Source organism: Pelodiscus sinensis, chromosome 18 (genome assembly GCF_049634645.1).
Source record: "Pelodiscus sinensis isolate JC-2024 chromosome 18, ASM4963464v1, whole genome shotgun sequence".
In the NCBI taxonomy this organism is placed as follows: domain Eukaryota; kingdom Metazoa; phylum Chordata; order Testudines; family Trionychidae; genus Pelodiscus; species Pelodiscus sinensis.
In genome coordinates, this window is record NC_134728.1 from 27,890,095 (window position 1) to 27,904,615 (window position 14,521).

Genomic DNA, 14,521 nt, shown 5'->3' on the forward strand with positions numbered 1-14,521 from the left:
TTCACATAGCAGCTCCTCCTTTTAATTTTCTGTGCAATTCTAGCAACTTCAGGATCAAAAAATGGTCTTCCCCTTTGCAACACAGGTTCTCGACCTGAACACCATTCCCAATTACATTCTCTGCACACTGGATATTCGTTCCCCCTCCCCCCCGGTATTCTCCACAGTCTGACAATGTCTCTTTCCAGTATTCTACCTAGCCACGTTGCACCTCATTGGCTACCGATGTACTTCCCAGGGACACAATTGGGGTTGTTTTTAGACTCAGCTAGCAAGAGGCTCTAACAAAGTGAGTGCTTTCCATTTGTTCACACAGGGTAGATGTCCATAGATCCTATTCAGACCAGGCTGAATTAAAAAATACTCAACATTATTTCAACATTGTGTCAAAATAACTGCTTGCTGTGTAGACATGGATTATGTTATTTCAGAATAACGTCATAGCCCTAGTGATGTTACTCATGTTGCCATTATCCTTAATTGTGCCTCTTCCATGCCATTGTAATGCCCAGAAATATGGGTTTGCTTTTAATTTCCCCTTTAAGGTGTGATGTAAGGTCTTAAGAAAGTGAGGGCCCAGGATTGGAACAGTGATTCCCAACTGTCGGTTCGTGGATCAGTGGCAGGCTGCGAACCCCCGTCTGATGGCCTGGAAATGTACTGCAGCCTATGCCCCCAGCTTTTATTTAGTTCCACACCCTGGGGTTCGCAGGGAATTCCCTGTGAAGTGTGGTGGCTGGTAGCTCAGTGTGCTGCGGCTGGAATCGGGACCATGGTGAGGCTGTCCCTACTGTGGCCCCAGTTCCAGCTCCAGTGATTGCTACACAACCCATAATGAATATGCAAATATGAAAATTAATTAATTTCCATAATGAATATGCAAATATTTCAGTGCCGGTCCACCGACAGTTTTTGAATGAGTTCCCAATCCGCACTATAAAAAGGTTTTGGAACCACTGGACTAGAGCAAAGTACAGGCAGTCCCCGGGTTACGTACAAGATAGGGACTGTAGGTTTGTTCTTAAGTTGAATTTGTATGTAAGTCGGAACTGGTACATATTGTAGGGGAAACTCTAGCCAAACATTTCTCCAGAGCTCAGTTTTATTCTCCCACACCTCACTTCCTTTAGTCCTTTATTCTCAAGCTGAGGTGTCTGCTGAGAAAAGCCGCTCCGCGTCTCCCTGGTCTGCTGGGGGGAAGCAGCTAGTGCGGGGTTGCCTCACCCCGTTTGTAAGCAGGGATCCGATGTAAGTCGGATCCACGTAACCCGGGGACTGCCTGTATAAAACAAGGTGAGGGGGCACCTATTCAGCTCTGTCAGAACATCTCAGTCACTTAACTCAGACCCGTAGATGAGAGATTAATCTATTAATAATTTTCTTAGTTTTTTAGCCCCGGTAAATATGGTTATTATGACACTTATGAAAATTCACTGGAGAAATTTTGCTTCAAGACGATGCAACAGGCTTTTTCATTTTGATTTCTGAACATTTAAATCCTTCTTTGATACGAAGCAGCTTAGCATATTGTGCCGTGGAATACAGCAAATATTATGAAGTAGCCATTGTAGAGTATGTTTAGCGAGGAATTTCTGGCTTCAGTAACTGTATAAGATTTCTTTCCTTTTTTCTATTCTCATCTATTACAAGGCTTACTGAGTTTTTCAGTCAGTGTTGCCTAAAGCCAAAAATCTATTAATTTAAATTACTCAGTTTGGAAATAGAAGCTTGATTAATAATGTTACCATTTAGAATTGCACTGATTAACTACATCTCCATTTTGCAGTCTTGGATAAAAAAAAAATATTATTTCTTTTCTGATGAGAATTTTAATTATTTTCTGTCTTTTTTGGGAAAATGAAGAATTGGAGATCTGTTTGTCTGATTATATTTACCAAGAAATAACCTGACAAAAGGCACAGGTGGATATTAAATATATATTTTAGGAGGAACAGTTCTTTATACACTTTTTCTAAACAACAACTTCTCCTCCCCTCCACTCCTAAAATCTAACCCTAAAACATGAATACGTAGAGAAGGCCTAATTATAAAATTCTAGTCAAGCAAAAGCATGACCTTAGGGATCCGAGCTAGGTTTGAAAATGTTTGGCTATGAGCTGAGTGCCACAGAAAGCCCAGTGTCTAGTTCCAGCCATTGTTTTATTTGCTTGCACTCTCAGGATTTGCACCTATCTCCATCTCTGGATACACAAGCCATTAAAAAACCACAACCAGTTTTGAAATATTAACTTTAATAGAAGGATCCACAACCCCTTTTCATACATCCAGCCTTCAAAAAAGCAAACTCTCCCTGCTGAGTCCTGCCCGCACAGGAAAGAAGTTTAGCAAATTCATAGGCCTTGCAGTCTTGAAGGCTACAACTACCAGGTGAAAGCATTAGTTAGGACTGAAGCTGGATTCTTCTATGACTGGTATGTGTAGCAGACTTCTCTATGAGTAGGAAAAAAGTTTGGCTTAAAATTGAGCTCCTTTCCTTTTTGGGGAGAAAGTTAAAGCTTAATTTATGGAAATAAAATGTTCCCAAACTCAGACTGGGTTTCTGAATCCAGAAAAGTCCCTCAGACTTCATCGGGTCTGGCCATTTATATTTTATATACAAAACCAGGACCACTTACAAATAAAACGTTTTTTTTTTCTCTGGGGCATCTGACCAGTGGACCTGAGAAGAGAATTGTCAGGTTGTTATTCTTTATGATCATTACCTAATGCGTCTCCCAACCTCCCCTCAGGTCCCCTCCTCATCAGGTACTGTAGGGAAATAAGAATGATTCTCTTCTTTTAGAAAGAGGAGAGCTGAATCACAGAAGAGAAGTTTCTTGTTCAAGGCTGCTCCGGGGTCAAAGTGCAGAGGTGGGATTAGAATTTGAGTGTTCCTGGGTCTGGAGCACCAGTGTGCCAAATCCACGGCAGAAAAGAGACAAACAGCCTGGTTCACTACTCATCAAAGTCATTGGAAAGATTCCTATTGACCACCAGTGGGCTTTAAATCAGCCCTCAGTTGCCACATGAGGTATCAAATTGGGTTTTTATTGTTTTGTATTTGTCTTACTGCCTTTCATTCTTAAGACTCACTGGACTGGTACAATGTACTCATGGCTTTGAAGGGTTCACAAATGACCCAGTTTCCCATCTTTCTGTGAACATGGAGAGAGGCATTCTATCCCAACTGGTGGTGATGGTCGGACTGCTTAGCTCGTTTGTGAGAAATTCTGCTGTTTTGGTTAGCAGTTCTGCGCTCCATGCAGACACAGCAACACTATAAAGGAGGGAGGCAGACATAAAATAAGACTATAGTATTACACACCAGGATTGTGGGAAGCAACAAACAAAAAATGTAGGTTGTTAATGCCAAGTGCCATCCTGGGCTTTCTCCAGGTTATAGGCCTTTGTCTAAGAAATGCTGAGCAACCGTTTCTAATTTATAAACTGTTACTATTTAATAGTAATGAAAACCCATAAATGAAGAGCTCTCTAGCCTGTGAGTATACTGAATTGTTCTGTACTGACTTAATGGCATGGATCCTGCTAGAATGGCATCGTGTCTCTGTGTTATGAAAGAAACATGGTATCACTGAGAAATGGAGTTGTTAATGTGAGGAATTCTGGCTACTCCTTAATAATTCTGCAGTCATGAATTTGGCCCTTTGGCTTTCAGGACAATTTCCTGAAAGTGATGGTTCTAGTCCTGCTCTCGATGTCTCCTGGTAAATTAAATGGATATTGTCAGGACTATTATTTATAGCTTTAATTTTCAATAAAATCCCTCTTTTCTAACCAATGTAGCTCCCTTCCATTTGGACAGTATTCATTTACTCTTCCCCTTTCTGGTTGTTCTGTGACTTACGGAGCACAAGAAAATGTGTCTGAGTTGTTTACTTTAACTATGTGAACCCTAACTCCCCCAAGGAGAAAGCTGTATCCAGAAATGAGTGTAGGGCTTGCCACAGATCAGGCTCATTGCTTGTGGACTTTTGAATGTTTTTTCCAGTAACCCTCTTGCAGTATTTTTGAAAGATATTTGTAATGTATAGAATTCAGAGGGGATAGCTCTGTGATGAGCGCTGCGAGTCTTTTTAGGGCTCCCATAGTCATGCCCCTACTCCAATGTCCTGATATACTGAAATAGCATCAAACTAAACAGTGGGATAGGAGGGGCACTAGGAGAAGCTAAGGTCCAAGACAATTGAAAGAGGATAGCAGGATCCCACTGAAGCCTGATTTGCTGATGCGAGCTGTGCTTGATAACTAATGAAAGATTCTGTATAAAGATAGCAGCCTCTGAGGCTGTGTCTAGACTACATGCCTCTGTCGTCAGAGGCATGTAGATTAGACACATAGGCAAAGTCAAATGAAGCCGCGATTTAAATGATCGTGGCTTCATTTAAATTTACATGGCTGCCGCGCTGAGCCGACAAACAGCTGATCAGCTGTTTGTCCGCTCAGCGCGCTAGTCTGGACGCTCCCCTGCCGAAATCAAAGCCCTTTGTCGGCAGCCCCGTTATTCCTCGTGGGATGAGGTTTACCGGGGCTGCCGACAAAGGGCTTTGATGTCGGCAGGGGAGCGTCCAGACTAGCGCGCTGAGCGGACAAACAGCTGATCAGCTGTTTGTTGGCTCAGCGCGGCAGCCATGTACATTTAAATGAAGCCGCGATCATTTAAATCGCGGCTTCATTTGCCTTTGCCAAAACAACAAATCTACATGGCTCCGTCGACGGAGCCATGTAGTTTAGACGTACCCTGAGAGGAGGGAGTGCTAAGGAAACTGTTCTCCCTTTCTCCTGAAGTCTGGTGTCAAGAGGGCATCTCCTTGGGCAGTGCTTGGAAATCAGGCCTCAGACACTGTTAGCTTAGTATTTGGCTAATCTTTGGTTTACATAGGGTAGCCAGCACTAGGGATGTAAAATCCCCTTTAATTAGTTAACTGGTTAAGTGTTAACTTTAACTGGTTAATTGATTAAATGGGGGGAGGGGCAGGCATGGGACAGATGATTTTTTAGCACAATTTGAAAGGGGACCAGCTACAACATGTGACCCTGTTGAGATAAACCTGAGCAGTGGATAGCAAAGCGTCCTTCACTTCCTGAAGTATGTGCCGTGGAGTACGCAAGGTGGAGAGCCCCATGCACTGGATGAGCACTGGAGGATCCACCCATTCTCCCCAGCCATCGTCCACAAGGTCTCCGATTCTAATGACTTCTGCCAGGACCAACCTTTTGTGCACCAAGGGGGTCTCCTCCACCTGCACACAAAGATGGGATTGTGTAGCAGGGGCTCCGCAAAGAGGTCTGCAGCCAGGGTGACTCCCAAGGACTTGGTCACCGAAAGTAGCTTTCAGGTCTGGAGAAGGTCTGGTAGAAGGCTGGTAGCTCAGAGAGGTCTCGTGAAAGACCTCTCAAATAAAGGAGCTGCTGGTCATTTTAGAGCTCTTGGAAGCGGCAAAGGAAAGCGTGTACCAGCGTGCTTCATGCCGGACTACCTACATCATAGAGGAGCCTCTGCAGGGCCTGGAGGTGGAGGACATGAATCTGCGTGAGCAAACACATCAGGCCCTGCCCTCCCTCCTCCAGAAGAAGATGGAAAACCCCTGCAGAGACACAATGCAGTCCTGGCCAGAAGAACTGCAGTATCAGCTGCTGTATCTGAGCCTTGAAACCTGGGGTTGGGAACAAGGTGTGAGACAGTGCCAGAGCATGGACAGGACCAGCTAGTTAAGTACCAGCACCCTCCCATGCAGGGAGAGACACCAGAGCAGTCCCGTCCATCTCCGCAGCTGCTCAGCCATCCTGGACTCTAAACCTTTCGGCTGTGTCTACACTGGCACCCTTTTCCGGAAAAGGGATGCTAATGAGACACTTCGGAATTGCAAATTCCGCAGGGGATTTAAATATCCCCCGTGGCATTTGCATGAACATGGCTGTCGCTTTTTTCCAGCTCGTGGTTTTGCCTGAGAAAAGCGCCAGTCTAGAGGGGATCTTGTGGAAAATAAGCCCTTTTCCGCAAGATCCCTTATTTGAAAGTAGGAATAAGGGATCTTCCGGAAAAGGGCTTATTTTCCGCAAGATTCCGTCTAGACTGGCGCTTTTCTCTGGCAAAACCCCGAGCCGGAAAAAAGCGGCAGCCATGTTCATGCAAATGCCGCGGGGGATATTTAAATCCCCTGCAGAATTTGCAATTCCGAAGTGTCTCATTAGCATCCCTTTTCCGGAAAAGGGTGCCAGTGTAGACACAGCCTTCCAGTTCTCTGGTGCGGAGGGACGCGCAGCAGAAAGGAAAACGCCAAGATAGATCAGTGGACCCATGCTCCACCTGATGGCCTGATGCGCGGGTGGGAGGGAGCTCACCTACCACCCAGCCCCTACCATTAGGCCAGTGCTGAATGGGGTAGACGAGGCTTCCAAGTAAACGGCTTGACAAACTTCCACCCATGCAAGGTCGCTTGGGTCCTGGACCACAAGGATCGTGACATTGGTGTAAACTGACAGGACCAGCTGCACCTCTGGCTCCCAGAGCACCAACCCCATCAACCTCTTGCGAAGGAGACGGAGGAAGGGCTCAATGACCAGAGCATACAGCTGACCCGACAGCAGACAGCCTGACATGCTCCCTACCCAAAGCTGATCAGTGCAGTCAGGGTCCAGATGAGCTTGACGAAGCACTCTGCAGAAGCGTACATCACCTGGGGTGTGTCTAAACTACATGGCTCTGTCGATGGAGTAATGTAGATTAGGCTGATTGGCAGAGGGAAATGAAGCTGCGATTTAAATAATCGCGGCTTCATTTAAATTTAAATGGCTGCCACGCTGAGCCGACAAACAGCTGATCAGCTGTTTGTCGGCTCAGCATGCTAGTCTGGACGCTCCCGCGCCGACCTGAAAGCCCTTTATCGACCTCCCCGTTATGCCTCATAGGATGAGGTTTACCGGGGAGGTCGATAAAGGGCTTTCATGTCGACAGAGGAGCGTCCAGACTGCCCCGATCTGCCGACAAACAGCTGATCGGCAGAGCGGGGCAGCCATTTAAATTGAAATGAAGCCGCGATTATTTATATTGCGACTTCATTTCCCTTTGCTGAACAAACAAATCTACATGGCTCCGTCAATGGAGCCATGTAGTCTAGACGTACTCCTGGAGAAAACGCACAAAGCGGGGCCTGAAGCCAAAGGCCCACACAGGGCATGTCTAAACTACATTCCTCGTCCGAAAGAGAAATGTAAATGAGCCCGATCGAAAATTCAAATGAAGTGTGGATTTACAAATCTCATGCTTCAACTGCATGATTGCGCGAGCGTGCTTTTTCGAGAAAAGATTCTAGACGGGATTCTTTCGAGAAAAACCAGGAGGAAGAGGCCAGTGCTGAGCATGGAATAGGGGGAGGCCCCAGCACCAGGGGTGATGAGGAAGAACAGGAACTCCCACCCACTAGAAGCACCCAGGGGCTCAGTGGCCACAGCCAAACCACTTGTGACAGCCGGGCAGATGGCAGACTCTAGGGCAACTCAGAGGAAGGAAATGGGGAGGATAGCGAGTCAGAAGGAGAGGACAGCTGTTATCCCTCCAGGACAAGGTGATCCCTCTCTGAGGCAGCGGGGGTCAAACCTAGGGCCTCAACCTCCCGCAAAAGGAAAGCGAGTCCGCTGCCCACCACCACATTGTTGCCCTTGTCGGTGGCAGGATCAGCGGTCACCTCCATACAGGCGGAGGGCACAGCGGAAGTGGGGGCAGTGGGAGTATCCTCCATGGCCTCCCCATGCAAGGACTCTGGGAGAGAGGCATTTATCCCTTCCACAACTGCTGTGGTCACCTCAGCCACCCTGCAGCTCTGTGAAGTGTCTGGGCACTCAGAAGGAGGGCTGGCTCTGACATCCACCCCCAGAGGAATGAGGAGGCTGGCTCTGACATCCTCCCCTTCAGTAGGTGGGGTGAAGCATTGGGCCCACTTGTAGCGCCTCTCCATGGTGAGGAGAGGCGCCACCCACGTCCCCATTTCCACTCAGAGAAAGGGACTGTGGCGTTTATTCTCTGTTTTACTATATGCTGGCCAATGATGAAAAGAGCTCAACAAACCAAACTAAAGCCCTGGGTGTGGTGCCTAAAACCGTGGACTGCTGTAAGCCTCTGAAGCAAGCAAAATCCATCAGGAAGGGCAGGACCCACTGAGTTTTTGTAGGAGCTTTGTCCCAACAAATGCACACAGTTAAAATATCCAGTATGAAATGCTACATGGCATGTAAACTTTGTTCTTTGGGACATCAGCCAATCTCTTGCTGCTTGGGGCTAGGAACAGGCTTCCTCTTTATGGACCTGTTAATGTATAATATTCTTTCCTACACTCTCCTCTGAAGTGGATGCCTGCTGGGCGCAAGATACTGGACTAAATGGTTCAGATCTGATACCCTCACTTCAGTTTACTTAAATAAATTAATTGGTCATAAAATTTTCCTTTCATCAGTAAGCAAACATGAGTGATTTATAATTCATTGGAATAATATATCAGCTATACTATGGAATATGATCTAGTCTCTCACTTACTGAATGATTCTTGCTGTGGCTACACCACTTGAATAGCAAAGAGTCCCTGGGTAGCCTTTGGTATTCAGGGAGCACTACCCAAAGGGAGTTTTAAAAACTAATTATGATGTGTTTTCCTCTTCGGGCAATAGCTGGACCTTTTGATGAGGGCACATGCCATATAATATATCTAAGTAAAATAATTATATGGCATAAATATATATAATCCCATTCTCACTTCACTCTGCCTCATTGTCATGGCAGCAAAGGGGGGTTGGTGCTAAGAGAGGGTTAAGGTTACCAGATCACTGTGCTTATTCATATCAAGTGAGACCAGCAGGGCAGGAACTGAAGTTGAGACTAAATAACACAAGCCTCTGCATGTGCACTACACACACACAAATCTCAAACATCAATCTTTTTATGCAACAGAATTTAATATTTTTCTTCACTTTTTACTATAGTAATTCTGTTTCTATAGAAACCAGGGATTATGCAGGCCAATAAACGACCCTGGAAGGAACTGAAGACAGAAGGAAGCTGGCACTGGTGTCACCATACAATAAAGTTGCATACGATTCTCTAGCGCTGCTTTCTAGGGTAGGATATTAGTAATTCTACAGGTTGCCCCAGGCAGATATATCCCTGTGATTGAGTAGGATATCAGTAAGATGTGGTTGTGTCTGGCTAACCAGTTCCATTGACTGATAACTATGGGCATGTCTTTACAATGGCCAGATCGAGGGGCCGTGATTGAGTCAGTTTATGCAGATGATAAATTGACTACTGAGCACTCTCCCATTGACTCCAGTACTCCACCAGAACAAGAAGTGCAAGGGGAGTAAACAGGAGAGCATACCAGTGTGTGCTGATAGAAGATGTATATCTAAGTACATCAACTTCAGCTACACTGTATTCACACAGCTGAAGTTACATAACTTAGATTGATTTCTTCCCAGTAATAGAGAGGTAGCCATCTTACTCTGATCTTGGTAAAACAAAAGGAAAATAATATGTAGCACTTTAAAGACTAACAAGATAGTTTATTAGGTGATGAGCTTTCGTGGGCCAGACCCACTTTTTCAGATCATATTCTCTTCCCGGTAGTGAGACCTGCCCTATAAGGCTTGGGATCTGAAATTAGATCATTGGTGCTTATGCCTCAGAGTAATCTGAGTACATAGAAGGGGCCAAGAAGAACTGTCCTGTTACCATAGAGTATTTCACAAATGCTTGGGTCATTGTGGGGAGGGGAGGGAAGACACTGGGTGTTTATCTCCTGAAACATTAGGACTACGTCTACACTGGCATGATTTTCCGAAAATGCTTTTAACGGAAAACTTTTCCGTTAAAAGCATTTTCGGAAAAGCACGTCTAGATTGGCAGGATGCTTTTCCGCAAAAGCACTTTTTGCGGAAAAGCATCCGTGGCCAATCTAGACGCGGTTTTCCGCAAAAAAGCCCCGATCACCATTTTCACGATCGGAGCTTTTTTGCGGAAAACAGTACTGTGCTGTCTACACTGGCCCTTTTGCGCAAAAGTCTTTCGGAAAAAGACTTTTGCCTGAATAGGAGCAGCATAGTATTTTCAGAAAAGCACTGACGATGTTACATGAGATCATCAGTGCTTTTCCGGAAATTCAAGCGGCCAGTGTAGACAGCTGGCAAGTTTTTCCGTAAAAGCAGATGATTTTGCGGAAAAACTTGCCAGTCTAGACACAGCCTAGCTGTAACCTACTATGGATGCAGATTTGTCATAGATGTCTGATCATTTGTGATGTTGTATGTACTTCAGGCTGATCCTTAGATCAAAACTGAACAATGTAATATCTATTATGTATATGGGAGGCTAATATTGCATGTTCTCATTCTCCTCAGGCTTTATAGAGAGTAGATACAGGCTAAATCTAGTAACTTGAGGGTCTCTGTTCCATCACTGGAGTCAGCAGGGTCCATGCCATTGACAATAGAGCTTCCCAGACCAATGGATTCTTCTGTTACCTATTGAGTGAGTGGAAGGAAAATGGCCACGTGTTTTTTCTTCTGACGATCACTGTGGAGAGCCAGTGAGAGTTTTGTTGCTGATATTGCTGAGGGGAAAACTTTCCATGAGAATGACTTTGTCATCATTCAGACTAGGTACCACAACTACCTCAACAGATCTTAGCTGTCATCATTGAGATGTATTTTCAGATTGTTTTTCTCTCTTTCCATGCCTCCCTAGAGCTTTTAGCTTCCCCCCGACCCCAGCATCTCATCATCTGACTGACAGTCCCTTTCAACAGGAGACTGAAAGAAAGGGAAAGGAATTTTGGAATGAGAAATCTATAAATTTTACCCTTGGCTTTCAAATATCATCCTGGAAAGAACTTACAGTTCAGCTATTGGTTCATAGGGTGAAGGAGTGACTGGGATTTTGCAAGTAGTGTGTTCTATTGATGCTGTACTTACAGATTGTGTTTCCCCCGTGGGATTGGACATGACATCAAAAGAAGGATTTTCCTATTTGGCTTTTGTGAATGTGGTATAGAATGCAGTGCTTGGCAGATTACTCTGTCTGTACAAAAGAGATTGTGGTGAAAAACATGTTCTGTGGCCAGGCTCTCCCCACCAACAATTTGAGAGTGAGATGCAATATACTGCCAAAAGCAAGGTGCAGTAACAGGTTGGAGGACTATTGAGTAGGACTTCATGGCGTCACTAGAGCTCAGTATCACCATTCCTCTATTTATTACAAATGTTTTCTTTTTTTCCATGACAGATGAACCCCAGAAAGTTTTATTCTAACCAAGCACCTGAAGTATAAATGTAGTACCTGAACCTTTTCAAACTGGGCTACAAATTTCATGAGATCATGCTTCCTGTCTCTGGTAGGGCTGAAGATAATCACATTTGTCAAGTAGAGCTGTTCTCAGGGTTTGCCCATTTCCAATCTCAGGCACATTACGAAGCATAGAGGCCAATGTAAAATGTTTATGTGTAATACTCCCAAATGAATAGAGGTGGAATAGCCATGGCCAGTGGGGATCAGGGGAAACGTCTCCTTTCCCAACATTCATGCAGATTTCATCTGTGAACATTTCCCCCCTACTATTTCATTGTCCTGGTCCCATACTACATGTTTGGGCTCCTTCCAAAACTAGCTTGAGCAACAGCCTCTGGCCCTCTGCTCATTTCTTCCTCCCAGGTGGCGGGGGGCTGGCGTGGAGGGGGAAGAATCTGATTGGACTCCATATTCTGGCCTACCATCATGTCCTCCAAAGGCTAAATCCATACTGCAAGGTATGGTTTCCTACTTGCATATGAATACTATCACTGGATCCGTGAGAATTAGTCCAAGTATAAATAATGGTATAGCCACAGTGTCATGAGCAGTGCTGAGTATATACTCGGCCTGGGTAAGTTCCGCCACCCAGGTCATCATGGCTGTGCTACTGTTCATACTTGCATTCAAACTTACCGAGGCAGTGTGCATCTGTGTGCATGCAAGCAGGAAATTACACCTTCAGTTAATGCTGCTTCTGCACAAAACCATAGTGTAAGGTGATGTGATTCACTGACACTTGAGCAAGTGGTGCAAAACTTTGTGGTGAAGAAAAGAAATGGAAACCATGATGAGATAAATCTTTTGCCAACTCTCCCCCTCCCCATCCATGCCATAGATGATGTTCAGGGCCTTGTACATGGATATTGTTTCTTTCAAGAGCCAGAGATCATTGATCTACAGAAGAGAGACATGCAGAGAGGTTACAGTTAAGTGAGTAAAAGGTGAAACAAAGTGTCATAAGTATTCACCTGCCTCTGTACTCTGACTTTGACAGTTCTTATGTGCTATTTGACCCATACTCAGCCGGGAAGCCTCCTTTGCTGCTGGTTGAAAGTGACTTGGTATTGAAATTACTGGGATGATTTTGACAAAGTTGGCTGTCCCAGTGAATTGTGAACTGCGAGTTTGGGAAAATGTGTCTAATAAAAGGTCTTAAACTGTGCAGATATTTTGAGGTGCGGATTGTACCTTAAATCTCTTGCAGATTACATGGTGACAGTGACAGGCTCGGAGTGAACTGGATTGCTAAAATAGTGTGCTGAGATGAAGTGCTAAATGCTGTCTCTATCACTAGCCTCTCAAAGAGCCTTCTCTTTAAGCTGCTGGGAGAGATAAGTGCAGGTTGTCCCTGGGAAGCTATGATACGTGCTAATTAGGAATTTTTAAAATTTGCTGCTCTGCTTCTCCACAAAGAAGAGGAAAGCAGATTTGTGCTTGCTTCAAGGAGGCGACTACTTTGAATGGTGATGGAGCCAGTAAACAAACAAACCAGTAAACAAAACACAGTGCAGGTTGAACCTCTTTAGTCCAGAACTCTCTGGTCTGGTTCAGCATGGTCAGGGACTCCATGGGTGCCTGGGCTGGAGCACTCACAGGGAAAAAATGGGCAGTAGGACCAGAGATATTCCCTGACGAGAGCTGGGATAGCAGTTGGGAGTAGAGCCCTGTGGCATCTGGGGTAGGAACTCAATGGCCTGGGCCACAGCTGGAAGGCAGGAACCTGGTGGATAGGGCTGAGGACCAGCAGCTAAGAGCAAAGTTGGGACCAGGGGCCAGAAGGTAGGAGTAGAGCCCAGTGGCTGGTGGGCCAGGAGCCAGCAACCAGGAGCAGTCTTGTGATCAGGGCTGAGAGCTGGGGGCCAGAAGCCAGTGGCCAGGAGCAGAGCCGGTCTGCTGGGGCTAGTGGTTGGCAGCCAGAAGCCAGCAGCTGGGAGCAGAGCCTGGCAGCTGGAGGCTGGAGGCAGACCCCAGCAACTGGGACATGGGACTGGGAGCAGACCCCTGTGGCTGGAAACAGAGTCCAGAGGCCAGGAGTGGAGCCTGGGAGCAGAGACCAGCACCAAGAGTGGAGCTAGGAGTGGCTGGGGCTAGCAGAGCCCAGCAGCTGGGATCAGAGCCCGGCGGTAGAGAGGACGGCATGGGCCTCCCCTGGTTCGGTAAGCTCTCAAGTTTGGGACAGGTCAGGTCCCAAGGATGCCAGATCAGAGAGGTCTAACCTGTACTGGTTTGCTTACAAAAGGGGAAGAGATCTTCCCTTGCTTCTGAAAGGAGCCATCTAAAGTGTGTATCTCACATTGACACAACAATGCTCTGATTAGTGGCAGAGTTGCATCAGGATGCACTTTGCCCACCCAGCTTCTGTAAGGCATAGAAATAACATGGAAAGGACTCCAGCATTTTTTGCCGCTTTGATGGTGCCTCTGACACTAAGGGTATGTCTACAATACAGTGTTTTTCTGGAAAAACAGACATTTTCCCAGAAAAATTATACTTACGTCCACACTGCTCTTGCGTTCTTTCAACAGAAAGTCAAAAGAACACAGAGGTTTTCTGACAGCGGTAAGCCTCTTTCTTCGAGGAAGAAATCTTTTTTCCAAAAAATCTTTTTCGAACAAGGCGTGTTGGATGCAGGAGAGGGAGTTCTTTCAAAAGAAGAGGCCTCCAGGAAATAACACAGGTGTCCTGATGGCCACTCCATCCATACCAATCACAACTTAAATGCGAGATAGTGTTCGATCAGCGTGGACACTATCTTTTGAAAAAGCACATCGCTTTTTCCTTCCGCTTTTGCTATGTGGACACTCTTTCGAAATTTTTTTTCCAGAAGATCTCTTCCAAAAAAGCTTCTGAAAGAAGTTTGCAGTCTAGACATAGCCACAGGCTGTGTCTACACTACAAAGGAAAGTTAGAAAAAGATACACAAATTGAGCGTCACAATTTATGTATCTTTTTCTGCTTTTCTTCCAAAAGAGGCTTTTCCGACATTTGGTCTGTCTACACGGGGCCAAATGTCAGAAAAAAACCCTCTTTTGGCACATCCCTTCTTCCTCATGAAACAAGGTTTACAGGGATGCTGACAAAACGCGTCCACTTTTCTGACATTTTTTTGTGCAAGAGTGGATGCGATCCTTGAACGTGGCAGAACTGTTCTGGGATACCTTCTGG

General features: G+C 45.6%; 1 protein-coding gene across 6 annotated transcripts in view; it reads left to right on the forward strand.

Annotated features, from left to right (window-relative positions):
- Positions 1–14,521, forward strand: part of PTPRT (protein tyrosine phosphatase receptor type T) — a 1,030,325-nt gene that overhangs the window by 139,865 nt on the left and 875,939 nt on the right. The window lies entirely within an intron of this gene.